The sequence below is a fragment of the Nicotiana tabacum genome, chromosome 1 (assembly GCF_000715075.1).
Source record: "Nicotiana tabacum cultivar K326 chromosome 1, ASM71507v2, whole genome shotgun sequence".
NCBI classification, from domain to species: Eukaryota; Viridiplantae; Streptophyta; class Magnoliopsida; order Solanales; family Solanaceae; genus Nicotiana; species Nicotiana tabacum.
Window position 1 is genome coordinate 215,555,300 of NC_134080.1, and position 17,660 is coordinate 215,572,959.

Below are 17,660 nucleotides of genomic sequence, written 5' to 3' on the forward strand. Positions count from 1 at the left end.
AAATGAGTGATATGATGACCAAAGCGAAGAGGTCCAATATGTCAATAACTACCAAGGGAATAGAGGCAACTCTTCGAATCAACAATGGCTTCCTCAAGGAAATTGGGGCAATCAACAACAAGGCGGAGGTAATTGGAATAACAAAAATCAACAACAAGGTTGTGGCAATTGGAATAATAACAACCAAAACAACAATTGGGGTAAACAAAGCAACCAAGGGAATTGGAATGGTAATAACAATAATTGGGCCAACAACAACAATCAAGGAGGGTGGAACAATAGCGGGAACCAAGGCAACTGGGGGCAAGGCTTTCAAAGGCCCCCCACGTACCAACAACCAAACAATCCACCCCCCCCTTTCCTTCTCAAGGTACTAATTCTTCGGGAGTGATATGGGAAGAATTGAAAGCATGTTCGAGCAAATGATGAAAAAGAACCAAGATTCTGATGCCTAATTAGCTTCTCATAATACATCTATCCGGAACTTGGAGGTGTAATTAGGCCAAATCTCTCAAGGGTTGAATACTCGTCCCAAGGGTGTGCTACCAAGTGATACGGTAGTGAACCCGAAGGGTGGGAATAATAATCATGTGATGGCAGTTACAATAAGAAGTGGGAGAGGCGGTGATGTGAATGCCTCAAAGCAAAAGCAAATTATGGAAGAAGATGTTGAATTGTGGGATGATGATGTACTTTTGATTGTTGATGATGTGGTTAATCAAAATGTTAACAATGATGTACGGATTGATATTGATGATGAAGCCGAGGTAGAGATTCAAGATGCCGTGAACCCATCTAAGGAACACATGATTGACATGCCCGCACTGGTTGTACAAAAGGCCAAGGCACCTTTGCCTAGGCCACCTCCACCTTATCCTCAATGGTTAGCAAAGCAAAAGAGTAACAATCAATTCAAAAAGTTCATTGACATGATGAAGAGCCTCACAATCAATGTGCCTTTGGTGGAGGCACTTGAGCAAATGTCGGGGTACACTAAGTTCATGAAAGATTTGGTAATAAAGAAGAGGTCGATGGAGTGTGAAACAATTAAAATGACTCATCAAGTGAGTGCCATAGTGCATTCAATGGCACCCAAGCTTGAGGATCCCGGAGCTTTTACTATATCTTGTACTATCAGAAGTGCAGATTTTGCCAAGGCCCTTTGTGACTTAGGGGCTAGCATAAATTTGATGTCGTACTCGGTCTTCAAGACTTTGGGAATTGGACAACCTCGACCCACTTCAATGAGACTTCAAATGGCAGATCGATCGATGAAGTGACCTTTGGGCATAATCGATGATGTACTTGTCCGGGTGGATAAGTTTATACTGCCGGCCAACTTTGTCATATTGGATTGTGAGGTGGACTTTGAAGTGCCGATTATTCTTGGTAGGCCTTTCCTAGCTACGGGGAAGGCATTGGTTGATGTTGAAGCGGGTGAGCTGACTTTCCGAGTGGGGGATGAGAAGGTGGTATTCCATGTTTGCAAATCAATGAGACAACCTAATAGCACGAAGGTGTGTTCATTTGTAGACATTGTCACAGCTGTGATAGTGGATGACACAAGTTCCATGATCCATGTTGAAGATCCCCTTGAGGTCGTGCTTCTTAATATGGATGTCAATGATGATGCTAGTAGAGTGGAGTGCGTGAATGCATTGCATGGTATGGGTTCATATTCATATGAGCCTAGGAGGCTATCCTTGGATCTTGAAAACCGCAAAACTCCACTAACAAAGCCATCGATGAGGAGCCACCGGTGTTGGAGTTGAAGCCACTTCCTCGCACCTCAAGTATGAATTCTTGGGTTCAAATTCTACTTTACCTATTATTATTTCTTCTTGCCTTACTAACATGCAGGTTGAGGCCACCTTGGCGGTTCTTCAAAAGAGGAAAAGGGCAATTGGATAGACTCTAGCTGATATTCGGGGAATAAGCCCCGCATTTTGCATGCACAAAATCATCTTGGAGGAGGATGCAAAACCTTCCTTGGAGCATCAAAGAAGACTAAATGAGGCGATGCAAGAGGTGGTGAAGAAAGAGGTTATCAAGTGGCTAGATTCAGGGGTGGTTTATCCTATTTCTGACAGTTCGTGGACCTCTCCGGTGCAATGTGTGACGAAGAAGGGTGGTATGACTATGGTGACCAATGAAAACAATGAGCTCATTCCCACTAGAACGGTCATCGGGTGGAGAGTTTGTATGGATTACCGGAAGCTGAACAAGGTGACTAGAAAAGATCATTTCCCATTTCCATTTCTTGACCAAATGCTTGATCGTCTTGTGGGCCGGGCTTTCTATTGTTTTCTGGATGGTTACTCGGGGTACAATCAAATTCTAATTGCCCTGGAGGACCAAGAGAAAACCACCTTTTCATGTCCTTATGTCACATTCGCCTTCTCTAGAATGCCATTTGGATTGTGTAATGCTCCGGCGACCTTCCAACGTTGCATGATGGCTATTTTCACCGACATGGTGGAGGATATCTTGGAGGTCTTCATGGATGATTTCAGCATGGTAGGGGATTTTTTTGAGGAGTTCTTGGTAAACTTGGATAGAGTGTTGGCCCGATGCGAAGACACCAACCTTGTTCTCAATTGGGAAAAGTGTCATTTTATAGTAGAAGAAGGTATAGTGTTGGGTCACAAGATCTCGAAGCGAGGAATTGAAGTTGATAAGGCCAAGATTGAGGTTATTTTGAGGCTCCCTCCCCCTACTTCTGTCAAAGGGGTGAGGAGTTTCCTTGGGCACGCGGGTTTCTACCGGAGGTTCATAAAAGATTTTTTTAAAGTGGTACATCCGTTATGTAAGTTGCTAGAGAAAGATGCAAAGTTCTTGTTCAATGAGAGTTGTATGCACGCATTCGAGCTTCTTAAGCTCAAGTTGACTTCTACCCCCATCATTACCGCACCAAATTGGAGCTTGCCTTTTGAACTCATGTGTGATGCTAGTGACGTTGCGGTTGGGGCTGTTTTGGGTCAAAGAATCAACAAGATGTTTCATCCAGTGTACTACGCAAGCAAGACCATGAATGAGGCTCAAAGAAACTATACAGTTACCGAGAAAGAATTGTTGGCTATTATGTTTGCTATGGAAAAGTTTCGACCTTACCTTATGGGGGCCAAAGTTATAGTGCACATCGATCACGCTGCCCTTAGGTATTTGATGACGAAGAAAGACTCCAAGGCGAGATTGATGAGATCGGTGTTACTTCTTCAATAGTTTGATCTAGAAATTTTTGACCGGAAGGGTAGTGAGAATCAAGAGGCGGACCACTTGTCCTGTTTGGAGGAGGAGAGGAGGCCTTATGACGGCCTTGAGATCAATGATTCATTTCCCGACGAACAACTCCTTGCAGTGTCAATGAAAGACATTCCATGGTTTGCCGATGTTGCCAATTACCTTATGACTGGAATAATCCCGTGTGAGCTCTCTTCTAACTAAAGGAAGAAGCTCAAGTAGGATAGTTTGGATTTCTATTGGGATGAACCATACTTGTTCAAGATTTTCACGATGGTGTGATTTGACGATGTGTCCCGGAGGAGGAACAATTGGGTATTTTGGAGGCTTGCCATTACTCTCCCTATGGTGGCTTCATGGCGGGGTGAGAACGGCTTCTAAAGTGCTTAGTTGCGGATTTTACTGGCCTACCTTGTTTAAAGATGCGGGCGATTTGGTGAAGAGATGTGATGAGTGCCAAAGAGCCGGCAGAATTTCTAAAAGGGATGAGATGCCCCTCAATACAATTCTCGAACTAGATATTTTTTATGTTTGGGGCATCGATTTCATGGGTCCTTTTGTGAGCTCTAGTAGGAAAACTTACATTCTCGTGGCGGTGGACTATGTCTCAAAATGGGTTGAAGCCGTGTCTTTGCCCAACAATGAAGCCCGGAGTGTTGTGGCATTTTTGAAAAAGAGTATCTTCACAAGGTTTGGCACTCCTCGTCCTATCATTAGTGATGGGGGGTCTCACTTTTGCAATAAGGCTTTTGACACGTTGCTTTATAAGTATGATGTCAATCATAAGGTTTCGACCCCCTATCATCCTCAAGCTAGTGGCCAAGTGGAAGTCTCCAATAGAGAAATTAAGAGTATCTTGTCTAAAACTGTCAATGCTAATAGGACCGATTGGTCGAAAAAGTTGGATGACGCTCTTTGGGCTTATCGGACGGCTTACAAAACTCCAATTGGTATGTCACCGTATCGATTGGTATTTGGGAAAGCTTGTCATCTTCCGGTAGAATTAGAGCACAAGGCCATGTGGGCTTTGAGGAAGTTGAACTTAGAATGGGATGTTGCGGCAAATCTGCAGGTTGAACAACTTAATGAGCTTGATGAGTTTAGATTCCATGCCTAATCTAGCTCATCCTTGTACAAGGATAAAATGAAGTACCTTCACGACAAATATGCTCGGGGCAAGGAGTTCAAGATTGGAGATATGGTTCTCTTGTTCAATTCCTGGTTACGTCTGTTTCCGGGTAAGCTCAAGTCAAAGTGGAGTGGGCCGTTTGAAGTTGTGTTCGTGACCCCATTTTGTGCTCTTGATCTAAGGAACAAGAATGGTGAAGTATTCAGAGTCAATGGACATCGAGTCAAGCATTATCTTGGGAAATTTGATGATAGCCACGTGGTGGCACTTCTCCATCTAAAGTGATGTGCTAGTAACATGCATCGTGCCGCGACGTTAAATCAGGCGCTGTGTGGGAGGCAACCCATGTCTTTTTTTTTCCTTTTTGTTATTTTCTGTGTTTTCTTGGTAGTGTAGGTTTGATTTTTGAGCTAACTGATTGTGAGATGTTGCAGGGATTGAGTTGATGCAGTGCAAAATAGTTTGAAAAAAAAAGAGTTGAACAGTCTTTGAAGATTACCAGTGCGACCGCGGTTTTTTTTGTGCGGTCTGCACTGGTGATGGTGAAAAGTGGTACTCTCTAAAGTTTGCCACCGCGGCCGCATTCCATTTAGTGTGGACCGCAGTGGACCTCCGCGGCCGCAGTCTGTTTTGTGCGGACCGCGGAGGTTGCCTGCTCAAGCTTCATTCTAAACAAACCCAGCACGGTCCGCGGTCGGTTTTGTGTGGTCGTGCTGGTAGGTAAGGCTGGGTCCCACTGTTTTTCTATAAATAGAGCCCAAGGGTCACAGCTTACACTTTTTGAAATTTTAACACTCAGACCCCTAAAAGCTACTGTTCACTCTCTTTTCTGATAGTAATTCTTATTTAGCCTGATTAATTGCATCTCATCATCACAATCTGATAATGGTCAAAAAACGAGGTAAAGGTGCCAAACAACTCGGCCGAGGTAATTCCTCCCGGGGAGGGAAGCAACGGATGGTAAAACTCACTCCCCAGGCTAGACAAAACATAAAGGACATGAGGAAAGCAATCAAAGCGGCTGACAGAGCCCTTGACACCTCGGGGAATGAGTACGAGCCCTCCCGGGAGATCTCTTCAGATTTAGTCCCTCTATACATCCCATATCTGGAGAACGCCATACATAGAGACACCCCCCCATCTTCCCCCGATGTTCGAGCCTCAATCAACATTTCTTCTGGTTCGTCTGAGGGCTCAGCGGTAGGTAGTGGGGATGAATGCTCTACCTCTCCCACAGCATCAATATCTGGAGAGGGTGCTAAAGGTGATGAGGGAGATGGGGAGTTACCGGGTGGTGGTGTGCCATGTTGGGGGTGTTGATCGGACTAGGAATCCCACTATTTGGAGGATAGATTCGTCAGTCAGGTGGCGTTCCACAAGTTTAGGGAATGGTGGTCGGCACGGAAATTGATTCTTGAGAGGAGTTTCATTGACAAAGACCTCCTACCCTTACACCCCAATGTACATAGACAGTTTCAGGCTCGAGTGGGTTGGGAGTTCTTTAAAGATAATTGTGTGAAGGCGAATGAGCATATGGTCAAGGAGTTCTATAGCAATGTGGCCCACATCTTGAAGGGCACTAAGGTGACCAAAGTGAAACAAAAATATGGTATTTACCGGGAAGGCACTAAATGAATACCTGGGGTTCAATGATGAAGATGAGTCCCTTTATAATGAAAAGTTGGCAATGGGCGAGGAGGTTCGTCCATGGTTAGCTTCATACCTAGCAATCTCGGGTACGGTTCCAGAGTGGTTGCAAGCAGGGGCCAAAATACTTCGAAGAACTTTCAGCTTTGAGGCTAGAGGGTGGTTGACTTTTGTGTGCAGTCGGCTCGACCCCACTACCCATGATCAGACTATTCCACTTGCCCGGGTTGTTCTTGTTGCTTCTATTATGGCAGGATATCCTATCAACGTGGGCAATGTGATGTACCGCGTGGGGGTTGAGCATGACCGGAACTATCCTTTTCCCAGCACCCTCACTATGTATTTCCAGGACCTGGAGGTGGAGAAGAGACCTTTTGACGTAAAGGTCAAACCTGTGGCTCCATTCTCATGGTACAGTTTGAAGGGGTCAGACAACCCCAAGGACAAAAATTACAAGCCGCCTGCTTCTGCCCCAACCAGCCAGTCTGAAGAGTCGGTTGCGGTAGAACCCTCCACTGAGCCTACTTCCATAGTTGCTGGCATGCCTCCCGAACCTTCCACTACTGCTGGTCCCTCTACTTTAGCTGGCCCGGGGATTCCATCTTCTTGGGCCCATCCTATCACCGCCCACCAGCTGAGCCAGACACTTCATAGCTTGAACAACTGGATGGCGACTGCTTCATCCAAGTTGTCCACCTTGACTTCTACCATTGCGGCTTAGTCGGCACCACAGCCAGTGCAGGTGCCCCAGTCTATCGAGGATTCACTTAAGGAGATTCTTGCCAACCAGCAAAAGATCCTCTATTCTCTGGCTTCCTTGACTAAGGCGGTGGATTCACATGGCAAGGCCCTGAAGGAGCTTGCCAAGGAGAACAAGAAGTTGCGCAAAACACGGGCTTCCAAGGAGTTTGTGAAGGCGCTGAGGGAGGATGTTGACAAACTGAAGGCAGACCAGCTACCTTTAGACTTGCTATTCGAGGATCCAGCCCCAGCAGCAGCACCAGTAGCAGAGATACAGCAGCTTCCAAAGAAGAAGAGGAAGCTCCCCAGTGCAGATGAGGCGATCATCCAGTTGGCTGATCCACCGAAGGCTTCCTCCAGTCAGCCATACGATGTTCCTGATATTTAGCTCGTACAGGTCCAGGCCCCAGTCCCAGCAACTGAGCAGTAGGAGACCGGGAACCAGTCTGAGGTTCCCGTACATACAGAGGACCAGGGGACCATTCATGTTCCCTCTTGATTTTTTTTATGCTTATTTGTTAGTTGGCATTGGGGACAATGCCAAATTTTATTTGTGGGGGTGCGCCCTACTTTTTATCCGGATGATTGTATATATTAGTTGACTTAGTTTATGTTTCTGTTGATTTTTTTTATTTGGTCTATATATAACTTTACATTTAGTTACTTTTATCGCACTTTTTATCTTCTCTTTTGGTCTGTATATAAGTTACATTTTTGTATATATATTCATCCCCCATTGTATATTCTAATCCTCTATTGTAAATATTCATCTATTTTCGTACAAATTTTTCATTCTTAGCTTAGTAGATAGGCTCGCTGCCTTTTTGTTTTGGTTTTGGCGCTTTCAATAAACCCTTGGTTTTCTTAACATCACGGTTCTTCTCAAGGGTGGAGTATTGTGCGAACTGGGTGGCTCTTCCCGATGATGGATGGCGTGACAACCTTCTTAAGGGTTTGATTCCGTTTTTGATTTTTCCCTCGTTTTTAGTAGTTTATAGTTAAGGGTACCTCAAGCAAAGCTTCACTTAGGCCTAACACATTTGCCTTTGAACCCATGGTCAAAGACAAGTAGTTGTGTTTAGGATGGTGAAAGTAGTGACCTTGAGACTCTTGTTTTGACCAAACAAACATCATGTGGTCTTTTGGGACTATTGTGTGCTCAATCGTGTCTAAGGTTGTTGTGGGCCCCCGACTCTATGTCTTTAGCAATCCTTGAGTGTGTATGGTGATTAATTGAATTGTGAGTCCAAGTCCCGAGTCAATGGTCTAGAACTTGCCCTGAATGTTTGTTGAGGTGAAATTTTGAGTGAAATTTGATTTGAGAAGTGATTATAGGATCTCCTTGATCCAAACAATAGTCGAACAATTCTATAGCCTACCAATGATATAATCCTTACCTAACCTTTTAGAGCCTTAAACCTTTTTCTTTCAAGAACCAATGCTACAAGCCTATACCTGTTCTAAATTATACCCTCTCTTGGCACCCAAATCGTCCCTTAAGTAATGGCAAAAGTCTAAGTTTAGGGGGAGAAACAAGAAAGGAAACAAAGGGGTAAAAGGAACAAAAGCAAAAGGAAAGGAAGGCGATGAAAAAGAAAGAAAAGAAAAAGACTAAAAGAGAGCCCAATGTGCAAAGAATAAAATGGGATTCAAGAAAAACAAAAGTGAAAAAGGTGTGGAAAAAAATAGAAAAAGGAGAAATGCTTTGAATTGCATAAGAAAGAGTGACAATGTGTCTCTCTAACCCCTTGAAAAGAAGTGAAATACTCAAAGAGTCAAAGAGAATTGTGCCAAAATGAATCAAAAAAAGTGCTTAAGGGAAGATGGAACCCATATAGACCAATAACTTTTCCTACCCTGAACCAAAAGTCTTCACATTGACTCCACAAAAGCCCTATATGATCTTGAGTTGGATGACGCTCGCATTAGTGGATACTTACATGAGGGTCAAGTATATGGTACTTTGAGCCGGTACTTTGATCCGGACTTGTGACCTTTCCTTCAGAGAGACGAGTGACTTCCCATTAACCTTAGTTTGTATGCTTATATTCTAAAAAGGTGAGGTTTGCTTAGGGAGAGTTGAGGATGTGTGAGTTTGGGGTCCACAGCGACCAAAGTAATTGAGAGAGTTCTTTGATGTAATGAGCCAATTCTTGATGCTCTTGTGTCACACTTGATCCATAGTTTTTCAAAGTTTAAATTTTGTTAATGATCCATTCTTATTGAGGGCAATTGTTAGTCCCAATTGATGCTTGTTGAGGTTACTTTAGGACAGCTGGAATTACTTGGATTTTCCTTTAAGGGATGGGTCTTATTTTGTTTGCTTGAGGACAAGCAAAGGTTAAAGTTTGGGGGAGTTGATAAGTTAGGATTTTAACATGTTTTATGCCCTTACTTGCCTATGCTTTGATCATATATTGTTACAAAATAGTCCTAAAAGGCTCACAAGTTGTGCTTGATCACAGGTTTGATCGACAAAGTGACGAAATGTCAAAGATCGACTCAAAAAGGAGTGAAACCTGCTCAAGTATCAAAGACCAAGAAATTTAAGAAAGAAGGCCTAGTGCGGACCGCGCAAAGTGGAATGCGGCCGCACTAGGTGGCTCAGAGAGTTGGTGAATCAGGCTAGAAGAAGCGCGGCCGCGGTACACATCAAGCATATCGCGTTGAAGGCTCCGCAGCCGCAATACTCTTTTGTGCGGTCCGCGGTCATGAGATTCAGAGAGATGAAGTTTACAAAGCCAGTGCCATGCGGTCCGCGGTCGTGGCTGCGCGGACCGCGCCAGCTCCCTCCGCGGCCGCGATCCGTTCTACGCGGTCCGTGGAGTCCAAGTTCAGAGAAGCAGAAGTAAGCCCAGTGCGGCCGCGGTCCATTTAATGCGGTCCGCACTGACCCTGCAGGGGAATTTTTGTCCAGTTTTTTCAGCCTAGTATAAATAGAACATTTTACCATTTTTTAGGTAATCAGATACATCAGTAGAGAGTTGCGCTCGTGAGAACGTATTTTGTAGCCATTTTTTGGCACTTTTGCTTTACATTTACGATAAATTCTTGCAATTTAATTTTAGCAATTAATTGATATGCTTAGTTCTTCATCTATTTCTTCAATTTCTTTATCTAGCATGAGTAGCTAAACCTATTAGCTAGGGTTGTGGCTCAACCCTAGTGTGGGTAATTGATGGGTGTTGCTATCTAGTGTTAGATTGACTATGGGTGTTTGCTATTTGGGTTAATTTTATGTTTTAATCTAGAATTGGTAGTTGCAAACACAGATTCAAGCTTTGTGGGTTTAACTCTTCTTGAGAAAGAGAGTCTACAACCCCAAAATTGACCCAACAAGGAATTGGGATGGACTCATGAGGAATGATAGTCCCAATTAATGGGTTAGACCTCGAGAGAGTAATTACCCTACTTGAACCCTAGTTGTTTGGTCTAATTTTCCCACCCATTTGGTCTCGAGAGAGTCAATTAGGCAAAGTCACTTTCTCTATCGAGAGGTGTGAGAGTGGGTAAAATTGTGCAACGGTTATACCATAAGCTCCAATTATATCAATCGAACCTTAGTAACATCTACCCGTCAATTAGCCACCTAGGTAGTGTCACGACCCTAGTGCCCTTCTTCCCATTAGATACAACTTAGCAATATTCTCGTAGCATAATTTAGTGTTAATCAATAGTTTTACAAAAATTGTTATAATTTGAAAACCCAAAAATGTTTGAAGTGATATTAGGAGTACAAACACATCTCTAGGATAGACAGACAATCCAAGTCCACTACTAGCTCCCTGAGGAATTCAATCCCGACCTTCATAACGGGTAAAAGCTATTGTGACCCGCTCTTCCTACCTTAGTGTAGCGTCGAGTTGGCAGTGATCAATGACTGGTACACACGGTCCACAACAACAGTATCGCCCATCGGGGTAGACACATGAACAGGTAAAGCAAGAAACTCCCGGGGTGTACCCAAATAATGAGCAAAATATGAGGACATATAAGAATAGGTGGAACCGGGATCAAATAATACAGAGGCATCTCTGTGGCAGACTGAAACAATACCTGTAATGACAGCATTTGAAGCAATAGCATTTGTCCTGCTTGGAATAGCATAGAAACGAGCCTGGTCATCGCCTGATCAACCTCCCCCTCTGGGGCGACCCCTGGCTGCCTGACCTCCACCCCTAGCTGGCTAGGCGGGTGGTGAAGTAACTGGAGCAGAAGTCGAGGGCTGACCGCTCTACTGAAACTGACCATCACAAAGTTGAGGGCACTGCCTCCTCATATGTCCAAACTCTCCGCACTCATAACAACTACCCGGTGCTGGAGATGGGGACTGAAGGGAAACCCTCGCACCGGAGTGACTAGCAGATGCAGTCGGCGCAGAAGAACCCTAAGCTGATGGGGCATGAGATGAACTCTGAGCTGGGAGGTCACTGAATGAAGGCTGGCCCTGCTGGGATCCCTGATAACCTCGACTTGAAGATGCCCCACGATACTCTGGACGGGCCGACTGAGCAGGCCTGAAAGAACGACCTCTACTAGACTGGAACTAGACCCTCGACGGAGCTCCACTATAACTGCCCGATCCTTGAGGCCTCTTGGCCTCCCTCTCCTCTCGCTCCCTACGGCAAACCATCTCAATCTCACGAGCGATATCAACCACCTCCTCGAACGTAGCACCCAATACTCTCTCTCTAGTCATCATAATACGGAGATGATAGTTAAGGCCATCCACAAATCTCCTGATCCTCTCATGATCTGTCGGAATCATCCAAATGGCATGACGAGCCAACTCAGAAAACCTCATCTCATACTGGGTCACGATCATACCCCCTGCATCAACCACTCAAACTGCCTACGCAGCTCCTCTCTGTGGGACTGCAGTACATACTTTTCCAAGAAGAGAGCGGAGAACTGCTGCCTAGAAAGGGGTGTTGCACCGACAGGCCTATGCCTCTCAAAATCCTCCCACCAAGTAAAGGCAGCCCCCAAGAAATGAAAGGTGGTAAATGCCACACCACTAGACTCAAGAATCCCTGCTGTACGGAGCATCCGCTGACACTTCTCAAGAAAACCCTGGGCATCCTCGCCCTCAGCACCACTGAATGATGGAGGCTGGAGCCTACCAAACCTCTCGAGACGATGCTGCTCATCATCCGGCATAGCTGGTACCATGAACTCCTGAGCTGGTGCAACTGGCTGAGCTGGAGGTGCCCTGGCATCTGTAATGCCTGCACTACCTGCTCAGGTGTGCGAGCAGTGGGGGTTTGATTGCCTCCCCCGGCCTGTGAAGTAGCTGCGGTAGTGACTGAAACTGCCTGAGCCAGGCTAGTGCAAACTGATAAGATCTATGCCAAGGCCTCCTGAAGACCCGGAATCACGATGGGCACAGCTGGTGCCTGAACTGGTGCTGCGGGAGCCTGATCCGGAGCTGGGCAGCTGGTGGATCAACAGGTGCTGCCCTCGCTGCTCTGCCTTTGCCACGTCCACGACCGTGTCCACGGCCTCTGGTGGCCTCAGTGGGTGGCACTGGTGGTCGTCCATCTCATCTGGTAGCTCGCGTCCTCACTATCTGTAAGAGAATAGAATAACAAAAGTTTACTTCTAGGATCAACAAGGTCGCACGACAAGAGTTTCAAGAATATGAAGTTTTTCCTAAAGGTTCTGCAGCCTCTCGAGGATAAATACAGACGTCTCTGTACCGATCTGCGAGACTCTACTAAACCGGCTCATGACTTGCGAGACCTATGTAACCTAGGCTCTGATACCAACTTGTCACGACCCCAACCCCGGTCGTGATGGCGCCCAACACACTGCTAGGCAAGCCTGACCAATTAACAACCTCAACCCATTTCTTATATAGTTCATTATTATCTAACACAATTAAATTACCAAAAACCCATATTAAAAGTTTGAAACCAGAGTTAAATATGCGGAATTTCAAATGATAATACTACTACTACATAGACCATATAGATCCGGTGTCACAAGTCTGAGCCCTTAATACCGGTTTATCACCGTAATACATATCAATCTAGGGAATGCGGATAAAACAAAAGGATAGAAAGGAGAGATCAGGGTTGCGGATGCCATGCAGCTACCTCGATGCTCCCGGATATGCGCTTCTCAACTAAAAATCCTCACTTAGCCTCAGATGCACCTGGATCTGCACGCAAGGTGCAGGGAGTAATGTGAGTACTCCGAACCAGTGAGTAATAAGCATAAATAATGACTGAGAATAAGAAATCACGAAGAAACACAGAGTAATCTATAATGCAGCATTTTAAATAAGTAATATGAAAGTAATAAACCAATGGAAACGAAATGTGGAAATGCTACCACAAATAAGCAGTTAGGTGACAGACATATAAAGAAAATCAACACATAGAACGGTACCCTATAGTACCTGCTACGGCGTGTAACCCGATCCATACATTTATCGTTGACGGCGCTCACTGGGGATGTGCAGACTCCGGGAGGGGCCCCTTACGGCCCAAGCACAATATCAAGTCATCTCGTGGCATCAAATCTAGGCCCTCAGCCTCGTATCAATATCAGTATAACACTGTTGCAGCGCGCAGCCCGATCCCATAGTATCCTCCCATCTGGCCTTTGGCCGTACTCCGTCCAGAAATCATATAAGCCCCTCGGGCATTAGTAAAACAGTAGTTCTCAGCCCAAAATATCATTTAATATGTATCATTTTAGTTTCAAAACCGAGTAAAAAGTGGTTGAGTTGTAAAACAGTGGAAAACGGTACGAGTAAGTTCAAGTAGTAAGTCAAAACAGTGAGGAAATAGTGATAAAACTCCCCGAAGGGTTCAAATAGTTGGCACGAAGTCCAAGTATGGCAATTAGTCCAAACAATGATGATAACAAATAAGCTTCAATCAAAATGCACGGTAAAAACAACACTCAGGACGGACCAAGTCCCAATCCTCAATAGTACATGACCCCACTCTCATCATCAAGCGCGTGTCTCACCTCAATATAGCACTACGATGTGCAAATCTGGGGTTTCAAACACTCAGGATATCATTTACATTCATGACTCACCTCGAACCGGCTAAAGCTCTAGCTCGCTATGCCTTTGCCTCTCAAATCAGCCTCTCGGACATCGAATCTAACCAAAACCAGAGCGAATACGTCACAATATGCTAAGGGGAAAAAGGCCAAGCGAAAACAATCGAAAAATATCAAAAATCCCGAAATTAGCAAAACCCGAGCCCCGGGTTTACTTCTGGAAACTCAGAAATTTTCACATCAACGGGTTCCTTATCTCGCCACGAGTTCATACATATCAAAATTTCTCAAATCCGACCTCAAATGTCCCTTCAAATCCCAATTTAAAATCTCAAAATCCCAGGCCCTAGTTCTTCTATTTTTAGCTAAATTTCCATGAATTTCTAGGTTAACTTCACAATATAATCACGTTTGTGGTTCATAGAACTTACCTCCAACCAATTCTCCTTGAATCCCTCTTCAATTCCCCTCAAAGAGCTCTCAAAATACTCAACTATGGTGGAAAAAAGACTAAAACTCACGGAGGAAATGTTTAAAAACTTCACTGTTCAGTTTTGGAAATCCCTCCTTCGCGAACGCGGTCAAACCCACGCGTTCGTGATGCACAATTTTCCTTGAACCACAAATAACCCTTCACGAATGCGGCACCACACCCGTGAATGCGATGCTTTGGAACTTTGAACCTACGCGAACGCGATACCACTTACGCGAGCGCGAAGAGCAATAGCTCCTCGACCTTCACGTGCCCATCTCCACTATGAGAACGCGATACCCATCACGCGGACGCAAAGCATAACCTCAAGGCCCCTTCGCGAATGCGAGGCAGCAGACGTTAATGCGAAGCACAAATGCAGGGCCACCCAACTTCCTTCTACGTGATCGCGAGGGACCTCACGCGATCGCGAAGGCCAAAAATCCTCTGCAACTGCTGCTGCATTTTCTGCAATCTCCAATGACTCAAAACTTCCCGTTAGCCATCCGAAACCACCCGAGGCCCCCGGGACCTTAACCAAAAGTACCAACACATCCTAAAACCTCATTCAAACTTGTTCTAATCATCAAAACACCTCAAACAACACCAAATACATCAGTTCACATCGAATTCAAGCCTAGCTTTTCTAGAAACTTCTGAAACACACTTTTGATCAAAACCCAACCAAACCGTGTCCGAATGATCTAACATTTTGCACTCACATCACAAATGACATAACAAAGCTACAGTAACTCTCGAAATTTCATTCCGATCCCCGGATCAAAATCTCACCTATCAACCAGAAATTGCCAAAATACTAACTTCGCCAATTCAAGCCTAATTCTACACTGGGCCTCCAAAACCACTTCCGATCACACTCCTATGTCACAAGTCACCTCCCGAAGCTAACCGAACCATAAGAACTCACATCCGAGCCCTCTAACTCATAAGTCAACATCTAGTTGACTTTTCCAACTTAAGCCTTCTTAAAAGAGACTAAGTGTCTCATTTCTTACTAAAATCACACCAAATGCAAACCAATCAACTCGACCACATAAAACACGAATAACGAAGCATAAAGAAGCAAAAATAGGAAAAACAGGGCGGTAATTCATGCGATGACTAGTCGGGTCGTCACACTGTTATATAAAAATATTAGCATGTAGCAGGTAAATGACTTTAAACTAACATTCAATTTGACTTAATTTTAACCAACTTCAGTCATCTTGTTAATCCTATGTGTGACATATTCTTTTGTCAAACACTAAGATAGATGCATTTCAACAGTGATATGCAAGCCTAAGAAATCACCATGTTCTCTTGAATGGCAGGGCCGTATAGGCAACAAAACAGCACAAAAGAAAACATTTAAACTATGTCTAAACATAAGTAAGTCTACTGATATCATAACAAGTCAATTACATATGACTTAACAAGGAGTAATAGTGATAGAAGACACACATTTCCTGATATCACGTTCACCATACACAGATAGCCAATACATCAAAAAGGAAAGAAAGTTAACTCTAGAACAATTTTCTTCTGATGTAGTCATTGCTTTGCATTCTCTCACATGTACATTTCGAGCTCAAAGAGAATCAGTGAAGCTAACTGCTCTAGTTGTTCTCTGCTTTCCAGTTTTGTTTCATTATTCACCATTGATGTTTTTGCTTCAAATGCAATTAAAAGAATCATGATTCATGACTTAAAAGTTTTTTTTCTTAACTACTTACTAACATCAACAGTATCTCTTAAAAGGACAATGTGGATCTCAACTAAATACAAGCTGCTTGTGGAAGTTAGTGTATTTCATTAAAAACTGTGTGACACTCATATTTTATAAAGCTGTTGGCTTATCCAGACCATACCCAACCTTAGCATTCAATGTTTGGAAATTTTAATCAATTCAAGAACAGACATGAATTCTGTATGGTAAAGAAAAATGAATTTATACACCATTCACCAGTAAATAACAAGGCAACACAGGGTATAACCCGAATGAATTGGAGCACACAGAACGAATAGAATAAGGGAGATGTATCCGGAGCCAAGAAAGAAAACAAAAAAAAACTGCATCACAGACTGGTTTCTCATGAACCAGCTCATAAACACTTCCAATCTAGCAAAGTCTCAGCCATCATCACATTTTGATCAATACCAGAACAAATTAAGAAGGAGTGAAGAGATGAACCTTTTAATTAACAAAAAACTTCAGGGATTACAGCAACTAGATCGACTCGAGCAAAACCGCGGCTTAGAGCTTGAAACGAACAGCAACAAGAAGACAAGAATCAACCAACTTGAATTGAGCCACTAACCGAAATTTTGAACTCCAAAACAAACTCGACTATAACTTGAATTTTCAAAATCAAGTTCTCTTGAGAAAAACAGAACTTCAAAAGAAAGAACAAGCACTAAGACATATCTGTGCTCAGTGATTTTTTTTTTTATTTTTCTCTAAAAAATAAAGTAAACTCGACTAGAAAAATTGAACTCAGACCATTGTGCTCTTTTTGGTATGTTTTATTTTTGAAGAAAAAGTAGACTTGAAGACGATAACAACTAAAACCCTAGAAAATTACTCGGCTAAGTTCTGAAGATTTTTCTCTGATCTCCCTCTAACCTAGCACATAGAACTTACCTCATATATATAGCCTTCAAAAAATCTCAAAAATCTGCCCAAAAATCCAAATATCTTCGAGTTTTTTGAACAATTTTGGGACAAATGGAGGGCGTGGATCGACTTACATCTATCCACAGCTCCCATTCATCCAACAAATCGTTCTTTCGTACCCAAAATTGTGCGATTTTGAGAGAATATTCGAATTCTTTCTAACAAAAACTGTTGGGAATCAAATAACGTGGAGGGAAGGGGACCATTTGAGTGAACTCGGGCGAGTTGAGGTGAGTTGAAATCTGAGGAAGATGAAGGAACAGTAGGGCGTTGTTTCTGATTTTTCTCTAGGTTTAGGGTTTGATGGGAGAAATGTTATAATGTGGTTTATATACCGAGGGAATAAGGAGCGGGTCACAGTCGGGCTTGGTCCGATTTGCTTGGACTGGGGTGGTGGAAAGGGTGGTTATTTGGGATTGAGGGTATTAATTGTGTATATGGGGAATAATTGGACTGAGATGGGGTGCTAAAAAATGGCCCAATTCCGAAAAATGGCACTCCTTTCCAATTCTCCCTTTTAATTCTAATTTTCCTTTCCTTTTCTTTTTTTTAATTAAAAATCCTAAATTATCTAAAAATGTGAAATTAAACTAATTATAAAAATTGTAAACATCCCTTAAATTTAAATTAAAAGAGGAAAATCATTAAACCAAAATTAAAAGACAAAAAATGTAAAAATGAGCTATTTTGTGATTTTCAAATTTTTATAAAGCAAATAATTACTGATTAGTTGTAAA

General features: G+C 43.5%; 1 long non-coding RNA gene across 2 annotated transcripts; it reads right to left on the reverse strand.

The window, feature by feature from the left end:
* Positions 1 to 10,411: 10,411 nt before the first annotated feature.
* Positions 10,412 to 17,209, reverse strand: LOC107795665 (uncharacterized). Of its 2 annotated transcripts, XR_012711320.1 has the most exons (4): positions 16,891 to 17,209; positions 16,441 to 16,509; positions 12,856 to 12,920; positions 10,412 to 12,326 (listed from the first exon to the last, which is right to left on the reverse strand). It is a non-coding gene; the product is annotated as an uncharacterized LOC107795665 (long non-coding RNA). The 2 variants fall into 2 exon arrangements; XR_001650192.2 differs by lacking the exon at positions 10,412 to 12,326 and having other exon boundaries at positions 12,679 to 12,920.
* Between the last annotated feature and the right edge of the window lie 451 nt (positions 17,210 to 17,660).